The sequence below is a fragment of the Lygodium microphyllum genome, chromosome 26 (assembly GCF_053477565.2).
Source record: "Lygodium microphyllum isolate KBCC chromosome 26, Lygodium_microphyllum_v1.1.10, whole genome shotgun sequence".
Taxonomy (NCBI): Eukaryota; Viridiplantae; Streptophyta; class Polypodiopsida; order Schizaeales; family Lygodiaceae; genus Lygodium; species Lygodium microphyllum.
Genome location: NC_141160.1, coordinates 113,704,226 through 113,718,238, shown reverse-complemented (window position 1 = coordinate 113,718,238; position 14,013 = coordinate 113,704,226).

The window sequence follows — 14,013 nt, the reverse complement described above, 5'->3', positions numbered from 1 at the left end:
AAATGAATGTTACACAATCCCAAGTGGCTTAAGTATAGAAATGATGTTTAGACTTTGGAAAATATTTGTGAAACTATGCTAATAAGTCAATAATTTAGTCTATTTCTTTTATTGAAGTGAGAATATAAAGATGTAAGCATGGAATTTGAGAAGCCAACACAATAGTGAGCCTAAAGATACTCATACACATGAGATAGAAAAGAAACCACAAAATTGAGACCAACCATTAGAAAATTGCAGGAGAACTTCTTTTTGTTGGCTTTCTCAAACATGTTTTATATATGCCCTATATATTAGTAAGACTTTAGAAAGAGCTTGATATATGTAGGAGAATCTTGAAAGCAATGACTCTACAAGTTGTACAAAATTTCTAATGTGTGTCTCTTGATATCTTAGTTGCATTTGCAAGGCCTATTTAAAAAACTCCTTATTTATAACTTTTAAAATTCACCCTTTATCTATTCAATTGTGGAATCCTCATCTTTGTGGTACTCTTTTATACACTAAATTGTGTAAATGAAGGGGATTTCTAGACGTTCTACTACTGAAGTTGTGATATGTTGGCTGCCCAAAATCCCAAAACAACACACACACACACACACACACACACACACACACACACACACACACACACACACACACACACACACACACACACACACGCACGCACGCACGCACGCACGCACGCACGCACGCACGCACGCACGCCTAGCCTAGCCCCACCCCAACCCCAACTAGAAGTGTAGTTGAAAAGGTTTGAGCATTTAGCTAGCTAAATGTCATCCCATATAAGTTTTGTACCATTACTAGTATGGTACAATTGACTTAGTGGATCATGAAAAGATTATGAGTTTATCAATGACTCCTTAGATTGTTGATACCAAATGATCATGGGTGTGAACAATTAGTACTTGTGAAGTTAAGGAGAAATTTTAAGAGAAGTTGAGAGTTCAGATAATTGTATTAATTAGAAACATCTTCGATTGTTAGGTGTGAAAGGATATGCCTGGAATCATAATATTTCTTTGGTGTATATTGGAAATGACTAAGAGTTGTTGGATAATGATTTGCCAAATGCATAAATATCACAAAGTCATAGGCAATGAATAAAGACATGAAAGCATGAGGAGCACAAACTAAGATAACGAACAAATACAAATGAAACCCAGTCCCTCCTTTCCCCTTTCCCTTCCTTTCCTTTCTTTCCACCCCCTCTATCTCCTATAGTAATAACAAGATCCACAACTCATTAATGTCAGACTTTAGACATTAGATATTTCTTGAACTAGTCGAAGCAAATTTTGCACATGTATCCAATCTAACTAATGCTTGCTCCATCACCATGATGGATACTTTGTGGATTTATGCTTCCAACATGATCTCGCACCATGTAAAGGATTGCGCTTCACACAGATTCATTGTTTCAAGTGGCAAGTAATGATTGGTTGGAATACCATGTCATGCATAAATCCATTGGCCATAACCACATTAGGAAAAATTCAAGATAATTGATGTTTTGGTGATAAAATGCAGTTCTTTAAGTAACAATTAGTTTCCTAAGTAATGTTTAACTTTTTACAACAATTGTGTAGTATCAACACAGAAAAAAAACCAAATGGTGTGGATGAACACATTAAGGTGGTACATAGTCATATGTGTATATTAGTAGGTTGGATGCTAGCCACTTGGACACAGTAAGATGCTTATTATAAGGGATGATATTTGAGAGTCATTAGTGAGCAAGCAAAGTGAAGATGAACTCCTCAAGGCATGGGACATGACATGATGTAGGAAATATTAACAAGTATTTTGATTCCATGTGCAATGAGAGTTGGGAAAAATCGGAGCTCTAGAGAACTTTGTAGGATTCGACTATAAAGTTGCTTATGAATCAAAGCTTAGAAGGAGAAAGGGTTAGCCCATGTATAAGAATGTGATAGAATGTTTGTCTTGGTATTATCTTTGTAGAGTAGTCTTTCTATATAAGTGGAATTTAGGATGTTGGCTTCATACAAATATCCCGAATTTTGAATATGTGAATCCCCTACCTTATCTAACAACTCTTTTGCATCAATAATGTTCTAGTATTGGTCCTTGTACTAAGTATATTTTCACCTTATGACAAAGTCAATGTCCTTCATGATTGAGATAGCCTATTGAAGTTAGATAATCCTAAGTGCAACTAGGATCCAGTTGGTTGGGGATTGAGATGCCCAACTTAGGAATTAAGACATATCTGTAAGATTAAAGACTCTTCATCACTAATGTGCATTTGCAATTTCACAAATGTGGTGTCCCTTATGGATCTAAAACTAAAATTTTATTATTTTTTCAAATCAAACTAAAATATTCTCCACAAATATCAATGATGTATAGTCCTGTCTTCAAACATGGATAAGTTTGGAATGATATGTATCGAGAAATTTGGCATTGAAATAAACTGATGAGCAGATTTATTATACACCTCATTTGAATGCAACCATCTTAGACATAACATCCTTGCTATATAAAGTTATGCTTTATAATGAAATCAACCCCCTTATCTTGAGATAAATTGACATATGTAGCCTTATGGTTACATAACATTCTATGAAAGTCATTCTTGACACATATTTTTTGAGTCATTGCCTTCAAGACATTTTACATGAAGAGTTGCGTTTAAGACTTGTTACATGAAGTTTGTACAAGTAAATTCCCAAGACTTCCATAGATGAGTTGATTGCTTGATCAACTTAGATAACCTCAATTACTCCTCTTCCCATAACTCTATAAGGAACATGGAAAAGTTTTGGCACGAACGATTATAATGATGCTAGTCCAACACCATGAAGGAACTTAAGAATGCTTTTATAAGACATAAGAAACTAGCTCTCACTCATACATAAAAGAGGAAGAGGTCAATAGGAGTAATAAATTGGAAGTTAGAGGTGATTGACAATATTCCTTACCTTAAAGTAAAGATATGTAACATGCTCATTATTTTAAGATAATATTGATTTTTCTAGTGTTTAGAATGGAAAGCTTAGTAAAGTCTAATGTGCATAAAAGAGTGTAGTATCATTGCTATTGGATTGTAGAATGATACTAATGCTATTTCCTTGATTATAATTGAAGATCGATTAATCAAAATTTGACAATTCACAAGACAGCAAAGGAGTAAGAGAGATGAGAGTGCATGGAAAGAGAATGAAAAACAACATTTCAAGACAAAACTAGTAGGGTTTGTGGTTTTTTTGATTGCAAATTGTGGTCTAGTATGAGGGTATTTGGTTTGAGCCTTATTGGAGGGTTTTTTACCCTGTTGTAGGAGAAAGAATAATCTTTGGGAATGAACCATTGGATAATGGTTTTACCTAGAGGTTGGAGGGATGATCTTGATAATGGAACTTTCAATGGATGGATGAAGCCTTGCACAATGTTTCTAGCCTATCGAATTATCTTGTCTTCTAATACTAATGATATCCCCCTTCATTGTACTAAATAATAATCAATCAACAATTGAAAATTTACAAGAGAGCAAGGGAATAGGAGAGAGAACAAGAGAATGCACATGATCTGTCTCTCATGCATGAGTGAGTGCCTTCCTTGTGCATGTATTTATGGATTTTTATTTCTTTGCCTTTTGTGCTAATTTTTTTTTCATTTCTTATTTGATTGACTTGCTTTTGTTTAAAAATTTTAAAGCTCTATCTAATATTTGCTAGGGCCTAAAAATATCAGTTTAATTCTAGAAATGATAATTGTGTCGGTCTAAAGCCATAAATTAAATGAAAAAAAAACATGTAATCATGTGCATAAATACACAAAAAATCCGCTCAATAATAGCACCCAAAATAATATCCCATGCACCAAATGCGCTCCATTAGTAAATATAAAAATGATTACAATTAAAAGTATAAGCAAAGAAGTAATGATGGGTTTTCGTAGGGTTCCTTGGTTAAAGATTATACATATTAGAGGGTGATTTATTCAATTTCTTCATCCACTAACTTAAAACCAAATTTGAGTAATTTTTTTACCATTTAAAGGAGTAATTATATGTGACTAGTCACTTTTTACAAATGCATTATATTACGTGAGTTACAAATGTATTGTATCACATGAGGTGGGTGGTAGTATATTTAGAGGATCATACGTGGTATATTTGTAGTGGATACACATTCTTCTACATAGAAGGTGATTAGATTTGAAGAGAAATGTATTGAAAAAGAGATTAGCGAATCGAAATGACATTTTCTACATTAGAAATGTCCTAATTATCTAGAATGCGTATATAAAGATTTGTATATTGAGGCTTACATGCATTGATGAGAGTATTTTCTTAGTAGTGGTTGGTCAAAAAATCAAAGGTGAATATATCATGGAATGTCAATGTTGACTTGAGTGGAGCTACATTTTTCAAATCACGTACTATGCCAAAGAGTCATATAAACTTCATTAACATGAGTTTATTATGGCTATTTTTGATATAATAACTATGAGAAGTTTGTGTGTATCTAAGTAACATAAGTAAGTCCATTGGGTTAAATGCAATCTGTACAGGGATTTTTTATTAGAAGCATATCACATAATACAAAAAATGTGAATCACAATGCAAATGCTAGGGTGAGCTAAAGGGATGGCAAACCTGAGTGAACTAAATGGGTATCCTTTAGTTCTATCCCAACCTCCAAGGCATTCTAGACAAGCTTACACTACTTGAATAACCTAAGCTAGGTAAATAATCTTGGTTTGCATACCCAGTGTAATGGGTGATTTGTCGTCATATGTAAAAACCATATACTTGTTATCTATCAATGATATTTCCTTGCTAGGTATCTAAAATCTTAAAGTTTTTCCTCACAAAGACCATCGATATATCAAACTTAAGAGTTTATATCATTTGCACGGGTTTTTAATAATTTCAAAATATGTAGCTTATGGTACAATTATTGTCCTTTTTTATCTTGCAAAATTTGAGAATTAATTAAGAGGGTTAGTGAATTGGTGCCTACACAAGGAGGTTAGCACACATTCTAGGATAGTAACAATTTCCAAGTTGTAAGGAATTTTGTGATTTTGTAGATTTAGAGCAAAGGTAGTAGATGTTCTTAATTCATCTCATTTGAATCTCAAAGAAAATAATCCAACAATCCAAACTTGATCATTCGATAATAAAGTATATTGCTCAGGTGATTTATTTATCTGTTTTTTCAAGTATACATGGGACAAACTAGGATTTCTTGTTTGCTTGACCTATAGGCCTCTCTAGATTTAATAGTTTACAAGATTGTAAATGTTGGTGTTAATAGTCTTTATTACTAAATAGCATGTTCATGCCATTTTTAAGGCAAAATGAGAATGGATTTCAAACTTGTTACGTCTTGGACTATGTAATTTGGATGGAGATTTCTAGTCTTGGGTATACAAACATGATGTTTAAAAGGTTCAAATCCCTTGAGCTAGGCTTGTTGAAACAGAGAATGTAATCCATTGAATCTTTTGATTTTGAGTGTTTGTTTCACTAGGAAGAGTTCAATCTTCTCATGTGAACTTGTTAGTGGAATATGTTTTCCTACTTCTAGGGTTCACAGCCTATGTATTTTGCTTGTGCGTGGAAATTTGAAAGGTTGTAAGACACGTTTATAGTCGGTTAGAGTCTCAAATCAAGGTTAGTTTTAGCTTTTCTATCGCTACTTTGCTGTTTTTGAAACATTGTGGGTGAAATATAGGACTTCAATGTCCATGATTAGCCATTAACTTAAGGCATTGTATTATCATACATGCATAAGTTTGGCACCATCTTGTGATGGCATGATGAATGTGTTGAGATCTATTTATATACATTGTAATTGTAGCAAATAATCATTGAAACTCTAGGAAATTTTTTTATTGGTTGATCATTTTGGAAATTCTTGCAATAGGCTAAGTTTGGGCTTCTTATAAAGTCTAATATAGAAAGTTGTCTTACCCTCTTATAGGAACTAAAATCATTATGTTGTTCAAGTTCTAATAATGAAGACCAATGCTTGGAATATTTTGTGGTTCGTTGTGAATCAGAAGGTAGAGGTTTAGAATGAGATGTAAAAGACCATGGAGGAAAAAACCTTGTGGGTTGTCTTATGTAGCTAGGATGACCATACATTTCAAATAACATAGTTTGCCACTCTTAAAAGGTCTGACTCTCAAATAAGAATGATTGATTGTGTCAAAAAGTTTCTTAAAACAAAATGATTGTCTTGTAATTATCAAGTATATTCTCTTCTAATTCTTAGCCTTGAGGGAAATCAAGGTGTGGTAGTTTTAATTGACTCTAGAGTTCTTGTGTAGTTTTATGAGTCTTTTATACAAAGGCAAGTCATGTAAATTGTTTGCAAGGATATATATGTATGTATGTATGTATTTATGTATGCATTATAAATATCAATTGGCCAACCTTTGCTATTTAGCCAAAGGTTAATTTAAATAGTTAAGCCATAGAAATGGCAAGTTACATATTGTGTTAATTGAGTAGCCTAGAGAAAATGCACACCTATGCACTTTGAATATGAAAGATCCTTGTCATGCAAAAATGCATGCACATATAATGTATGCATTTATGTACATATGTATGTGTATGCGTATGCATGTGTTTTTACATGTCTATATGCCCTGTGTGGAGAGAGAGAGAGAGAGAGAGAGAGAGAGAGAGAGAGAGAGAGAGAGAGAGAGAGAGAGAGAGAGAGAGAGAGAGAGAGAGAGAGAGAGAGAGAGAGAGAGAGAGAGAGAGAGAGAGAGAGAGAGAGAGAGAGAGAGAGAGAGAGAGAGAGAGAGAGAGAGAGAGAGAGAGAGAGAGAGAGAGAGGAGGAGGAGGAGGAGGAGGAGGAGGAGGAGGAGGAGGAGGAGGAGGAGGAGGAAAGTCATATCAACATCTACCAAAGGCCAAAATTTTTAATTAGACCAAAATGTTTCATATAATCCATGGTATGTCTTGTCATGAACAAAATAAACAAACAACAAGAAATTTGACATATCTAGCATCTTTGATGCTCTTTGAGAATATGATGGGATATGATGGCCTAGATCAGTAGAAACTCCTAGAGACAATTCCCAAAATCAAAGGGCAAGACTAGATCTTCACAATTCCATGGCTTTTTCAATGGTCATCCTAGGTGGTTTTGTACTCAATGGTGTAGGCTTTGCTAGTGGTGATGGGGCCTTTGAGAAGGCTTCTATAAGTGTATGCTATATCTACTTCCATGTGTACTTATTGGTACTACTTGAGATTAGGTTAGTAAAGCTTGATGTAGATGGAGTGCTTGAGGAAAATAGTCTAGACACCTCTTATTGTGTGAAGGCCATTTTCTAATGAAGGTGACAAACCACTCATTGGAAGTAAACGTAAGCACCCTTATATCTCATAGTAGGCAGGGCTTTTGCATATGTAGAGCTCCTTTGTCTCCACCTCTAGCTAGCATCTCTATCATGCTAAAGTGGCTAGAAAGTAGGCATCCAAAAATACAACTATTCTGGTGTAGAGCACTTTGAATTAGAGTATCTACAAAGTAATGAACATTGTATTCTATTTGTGGGTTAGATTGATGTTATGTCAATGCCATTTTGCCATTCTTCTTCCTAAAGTTAAAGAGAGAATCAATGCAATTTTGGTAGCAAATAGAGGAAAATGATAATAGATCTATGGTTTTTAGTAGTTGATAGTAGAGCCCCTCTTTTTTTAAAAAAATCAAGGAAAATATATTAAGTCTCTTGATTAGAATCTCCTTTATTTGTACATTTCTATAATTTATTTTTGGTTTTTAAAGGTTTTCTTTTTATAAACTTTGAAAGAACAATAAATATACAATTTCAAGTAGTGAACGGTAGAGTCCATCTTTGATTAGTGCCATTTACAATTGAAATGCCTAGATTGTGATTTATTTGCAATTTTTTTCACTTCTTTTATTTTTAAAATGTGAAGCTTCGCTACTTAACTTTCAATGAAATTTTAAGTAATGTAATTTAAGCTTTTCTTCACTTCTTTCATAAAGGATGTTGGTGTTTTGACATGGGATGAACATTAGTCCACACAATATAGGTAAATCTCTACATTTCTTTACATGAAGGTAAGTTTTATAATGTAATAATTGTTAAATTTTTGAAATCCAAATGTAATAATATACAAAGATAAATCCAAAGTCCAATTTTAAATAGTAATATTCGTGAATACTATTTGTCTTTATATGTAATCCTTTGGTGAAACAAAATATTTGGTTGAGTCATGTTTGGGATAATTATAAGTGCTATTAGAAATAGTACCCAATGTGTAAGATAACTTGCACATAGATCTATGTAGGTTGTCATTCTTGCTAGTTCTACTCATGATTGTTTAATAGTTTTAAGGACAGTTGAAGCATAATATTGTTCAATTAAAAACAAAGTAAACTCAAAAGTAAAAACGGAAGACTTACAAATTTAGGTTTGCTCAAAGTAGTGGAGGCCACAGACCTAACATTTTGCACTTTTATTTGAATAAGATCAATCCAGGCACCATCCTTATCATTATCCTATTTGTTATATATGTTGTAGAAAGTAATGAACAAGTTATGGCATGGGTTGAGTTGCTCATATTATTATAAGTGATTTCCCTTGGTCTATTTGCTTATGACACCTTGACATGCACATGATATGGAAGCAAATAAGGATTGGATTTGTGCATCTCAAATAACAAAGGAACAAATGATGTGATTATGCTTGTGTATTGATGTTTGTAAATTGCCAAGATGATTTTTTGACATTTTTTCGCAAAATTACTATAAGTTTTGAGCTAGCTTCCTTAATGCATATAGTGTGTTATAGAGGGCATTTCATATTTTTCTCCTTTGAGAGTCATACATGTAGAACCTTGTTATAAGGCTTGCTAATCTAAGCAATACTGGACAAATTGAACACTGCATTAATGATCTAATTGGGTGTAAGCTAGATGAGACATGAAAAATAGATTGGTATTAGAGGGTGAGATGCCATAAGCTATGTAAGCCCATCACCTCCATCCAGTTGACAATTAAATTTTTTATCGTTAAGATTGTTGTTAGTCGGTAGCCTTATATCTTACTGGTGTACCTTCCGACTAGCCATTCTTGATCTAGACACTTTAGGTTTAGTACCACTAACCCTAAAAAATTTGAAAGAAAAAAATATTGATTTAAGTAGGGAGAAAACTCCCTGGAAATCTTTAGTAAGTAAGATTGAGATCCCCTTAGGTTGTTTTCATTTAAAGAAACAATCACTATTTGGGTTTTTAGTCCATTTTTTCAGAAGTGTATATTTCTAGCCTTTTCATGAACACTTCAAATCTCTAAAAGAACGCTAGTATATGTAGCTTATAAAAACATGAAATGTGAATAGTATGATCTAGAAAAGGTGTAATGTTTAAGGAGTGGCAATTGCAATATCAACATGAAGCAAAGTTAGTCAGAATATTATGCAAACATTGTTTACACATTAACTTAGATTATAGCTTTGTATTTTATTATGTGCTAAATCATAAGTAGTAGGATTCACATACACTCAAAGGTATCCTTGTTTTTGACATCTTCATCTATTTCGGGTCACTTTATGCTGCCTAAAACTTGTTGGAGGGATTGTAGCATTTCGGGCTACCTTGGGGTTCAAGTCCCTACAACCCATGTAATAGATTGCCAAATTAATTATCCATGATATTATTATGTTAGAACACATGCAATGCACACAAAAAGTGTGACCGTATGAAACTTGTATGTGTGTATATATATATAGCACATGTTTACTAAAGGTTTTTATATGGGACATTTTACTGTGAGTCTATCATGGGGATAACCTCTCATCTTGCATTAGGGCCGAAAAATGTTAAAAACGGTACTTTTGTTAATCTGTGGATTAAGGAAAGGGGCAAAGAGATTTTTCCATGTGGACAAAAATATGGTATTCTTGTCTCCTCTACTTTTGAGATGGTAGAGTTCATTTTGTGGCTCTCCCCTTCTATTTAGCCGAAATCTTCAAACCCTTTGGTAGTCCAACGGCCCCTATTAACTAATAAAACCTGACAAAACCTCTGACAAAGATATAAAAAATTTAACTTAATTCAAACCATTTTTAGAATCGGGAGAATTTTCAAAGTTCTTAGCGCTCGTAGTATTTTTAATCAGTCTCCTTGACCTCTCTCTTTAGGTTTCTTTCTCTGCACATTGTATGCATACTCGTCTTTTACATGGTGTCCACAAGATGTCCTTCTCATTCTATAAACTCTTGTACCATGTATAGCAAGAGCGCAAATGGAGAATGGGAGCCCAAAACATTTACTATAAATGATTGGGTTACAATGCTACCATCTTACAGTGGTTCTCACAGAGTGAAAAAAACAAAACAAGGGGATATCAATTATCATTGGAAGGGACGTATCTTTGCCTTTAAAACCATGCCTCAAGGCTGGTTTACTTTGGTGCAACATTTTTATATGGCCAAAAATATGCACTTGGCTCCACGGAAATGTTTTTTCTAGTAAGCACACTGTAAGTTTGAGTTGTAAAATATACGTGAGTATATGGTTTTGTTTGAAGGATATGCTAAATACTGGATTGTTGGTTGTAGATATGTTTCCATCAACAAGTTTTGAGTGGCAACTTGTGGAGAGCCTCAGCAGAATATTCCATGCCATTCATAAAGAATTTACAGACATTATTTATGCTAATCAGACCACGAGTTTTTTTCATGAAAGTGAAAATTTTGTGTATTATGCACAATATGTGATTCCTTCAAGAGTAGGTGTGTATGGATACCTTGAAGATCTGCAATTACCAAGCCTCTCATCTTTGGATTGCCTGATGAAGCAACAATGGAGAGTTTAAACTCAAAATTGCTCAAGATATTCAAAAGGCTATGACTCATGGAAGGATCTCGAGAAGAGTATGCTTATCGTGGTTTTTACCCTTGCATGTTTTTGTAGCTTGCTTTAAAACAACATGTTTACAACAGACGAAGGTTTCATGGCTAAACAGAAAATTTTCAGAGGAAGATTTGGACAAAATTTTAGGTCTATGTTGGAAAGTCAAGGAATCTAACCACAAAGGTGACTTTATAAGGTGCAATGTGTGCCCTCAATCATTGGGTTTATCCTATAATTTATCTTGACAATCTCTTATCATAGGTTTTGATTATAGAAGATACAAACTTAGATTGGGTGCTTGGGATCCTTTAGATTTGGACATTGATTGTAAGACATTGAAATTTACACTGCAAGTTACCGCACAAGAAGTAAAAGAGGTGAACATTACTTCAAAGTGGAGTCTTAAGGATGTAAGAGACCTTAGAGTTTTTAGACAATGTTACTCCTGGATATAAGTTCTAGGTAAATGGTGCTCTAATTGGAAAAAGAGTTGAGAGCTCTGTATCATGTATGAGCGGTTTGTCTCCTAGTGTTGTGAGTTTTAGACCATAAATATGCATGTACAAATAGTTTTGAATCTTTTTTTTACTCACAGATATTGCTGCCAAAAACATGGAATTATACACATTGAGAAGTACTATTTAAAAAAATCTTGGTATAAGCTTTGCAATGATTCTATGAATAACAAATCGTCGTTTGTGGACCAAAATGATTTCATTATATCATGAGTTACAAAATTGCAATACAATTCAATAGGAAAGACTTGGTACAAGCTTTATAATTCTCTATGATTCTATGAACAAAAAATCGTCTTTCATGGGTAAGATCAATATGACATATCATTACATTTTGGGTTAGAATATTGCACTACAGATGTATAAAGGCCCGAGGAATGTTACTTACAATAGACAAATTGATAATTATAAGGCTATTCTTTAGCTTCTCTTTGATCTTTAGCTTCTCCTTGATCTATAGCTTCTCCATCCTTAAGACTTCTCTCCTTCTTTGGTGTGCAAATCGGATGTCGTATGTGTACATAGCGAGCACCGGAAGGTCCCCAAGAACAAAGAATTCTACTTTAAGCTCAAAATCCAAGAGAATAGACTTGCACGACATGAAGCAAATAGACCAATTGGTACTAAGAACAAAGAATTCTACTTTAAGCTCAAAATCCAAAAGAATAGACTTGCACGACATGAAGCAAACAGATCAATTGGGTACACCCCATGCCTTGTGTGAGCGCTCCTCAAAGCATGCATTTAATATTTTATTCATCTCCAAGCTCAAAAATAGCCCAAATTTACAATCAGCATGCTTTAGCTTTTGTGTTTGCTTTTGTCCAAATAAAGAATAAAGCGGTTGGATGCCCCAAGAGTCCGGCTGTATCCAAATACAATGACCAATAATGAATATTTAAACCGTGCATCCATACACATACAAAATAATAAATATATGTCAAGCGCTTCAATAAATAAGCGAGTCAAAATAAATATTGGTGCCACGCCTAAGATGTGTCCATAAAAAATGATAATTTCTTCTAAATAATTTGAATACACGCTATCGCCCAGTGCTTCCCAGTGCCACTGTCGCATGCTCTACACATCAACTGAATCATTCACAATTGTTAGAAAATAATAAAATTAAACCGACCAAAGTGAATACTTGGTAGTCTTCAGCTACAAAATAAATAAATAGGTTGGAACTCTATTTTAGTCTTAATTTAATATGAGTGCGCACTCTAAACTCATAAACGTCCATTAATTTAAATATGTATTTTGTGGAATCACCCGCTATGGAATCACCTACTTGCACAGTAAATTAACGTGACGTCCGAAAAGGACAGGCGTCCCCATCAACTTTTTGCATAAGAAATTCACCTTGTGTACGAGTCCCGAAAAATAAATATAATTTTACGAAATCCATTGCAAAACCTCACGGAATCCATTGTGGAATGTGCCTCCTGGCATCATACCCCTGGGGTGGGATAGCAATTGTCCTCAATTGCTATTAGCTCAATGTGGAGCCAACAGTGAGGGGTAAGCACTTAGGTCACGAGCGTACATCCATTGGGCCTCTTTAACAAGATGATTTTTAAATTTTACCAAATATCTAGAATATCTATGGCAGTTCTAGTGGTCATATTATCAATGTCTAAAATTGTTTCGGGTTCAAGTATTTCAGTTTCTTATTCTAACAAAGGAGGATTTTCATAGACAGGGTGGACATGTAATTGGCCTTCTAAAGGTCGTAACAAATTGATATGAAAAGTATTGTGGATTTTTCAGTGTTGGAGTAGTTCTAATTTAAAGGCATTGTCATTGATTTTGTGAATGATTTTGGAAGGTCCATAAAATCTAGGAGCTAACTTTACAACATGGTGTTTCTCAATACTTTGTAGTCTTTGCTTTTCAATTCGTAACCAAACATAATCATCAACTGTGAAATTCATAGCTTTTCTTTTCTTGTTAGCTTGTTTAGTATATGATTGCTGGGCTTTCGTAATCATATCTTTAACTTCATAAAAAATAGTAGCATGCATATTGACAATATTATCACCAGCTTTAACTTTGTTTGACAATGAAGTAATAGGTGTAGGCAATCTATATCCATAAATGATTTCAAAAGGTGCTTTTCATGTAGCTGTATGTGGAGTATTATTGTATGCAAACTGAAGTAAATACAAGTATGTATCTCATGTTTCTTTTCTTGTTAGCTTGTTTAGTATATGATTGCTGGGCTTTCGTAATCATATCTTTAACTTCATAAAAAATAGTAGCATGCATATTGACAATATTATCACTAGCTTTAACTTTGTTTGACAATGAAGTAATAGGTGTAGGCAATCTATATCCGTAAATGATTTCAAAAGGTGCTTTTCATGTAGCTGTATGTGGAGTATTATTGTATGCAAATTGAAGTAAATACAAGTATGTATCTCATGTTTGTGGTTTTGAAATTGTGTATGCACGTAAAAGATCCAAGATTGTACTATTTGTAGCTTTTGTTTGTCCATTTGTTTCAGGATGAAATGCAGATGAGAAATCAATCTTTGTTCCTAGATTAGCAAATAGAGTAGTCCAAAAATTATTACAGAATCTAGAATCTTGGTCAGAAATAATAACTTTTGGCAAACC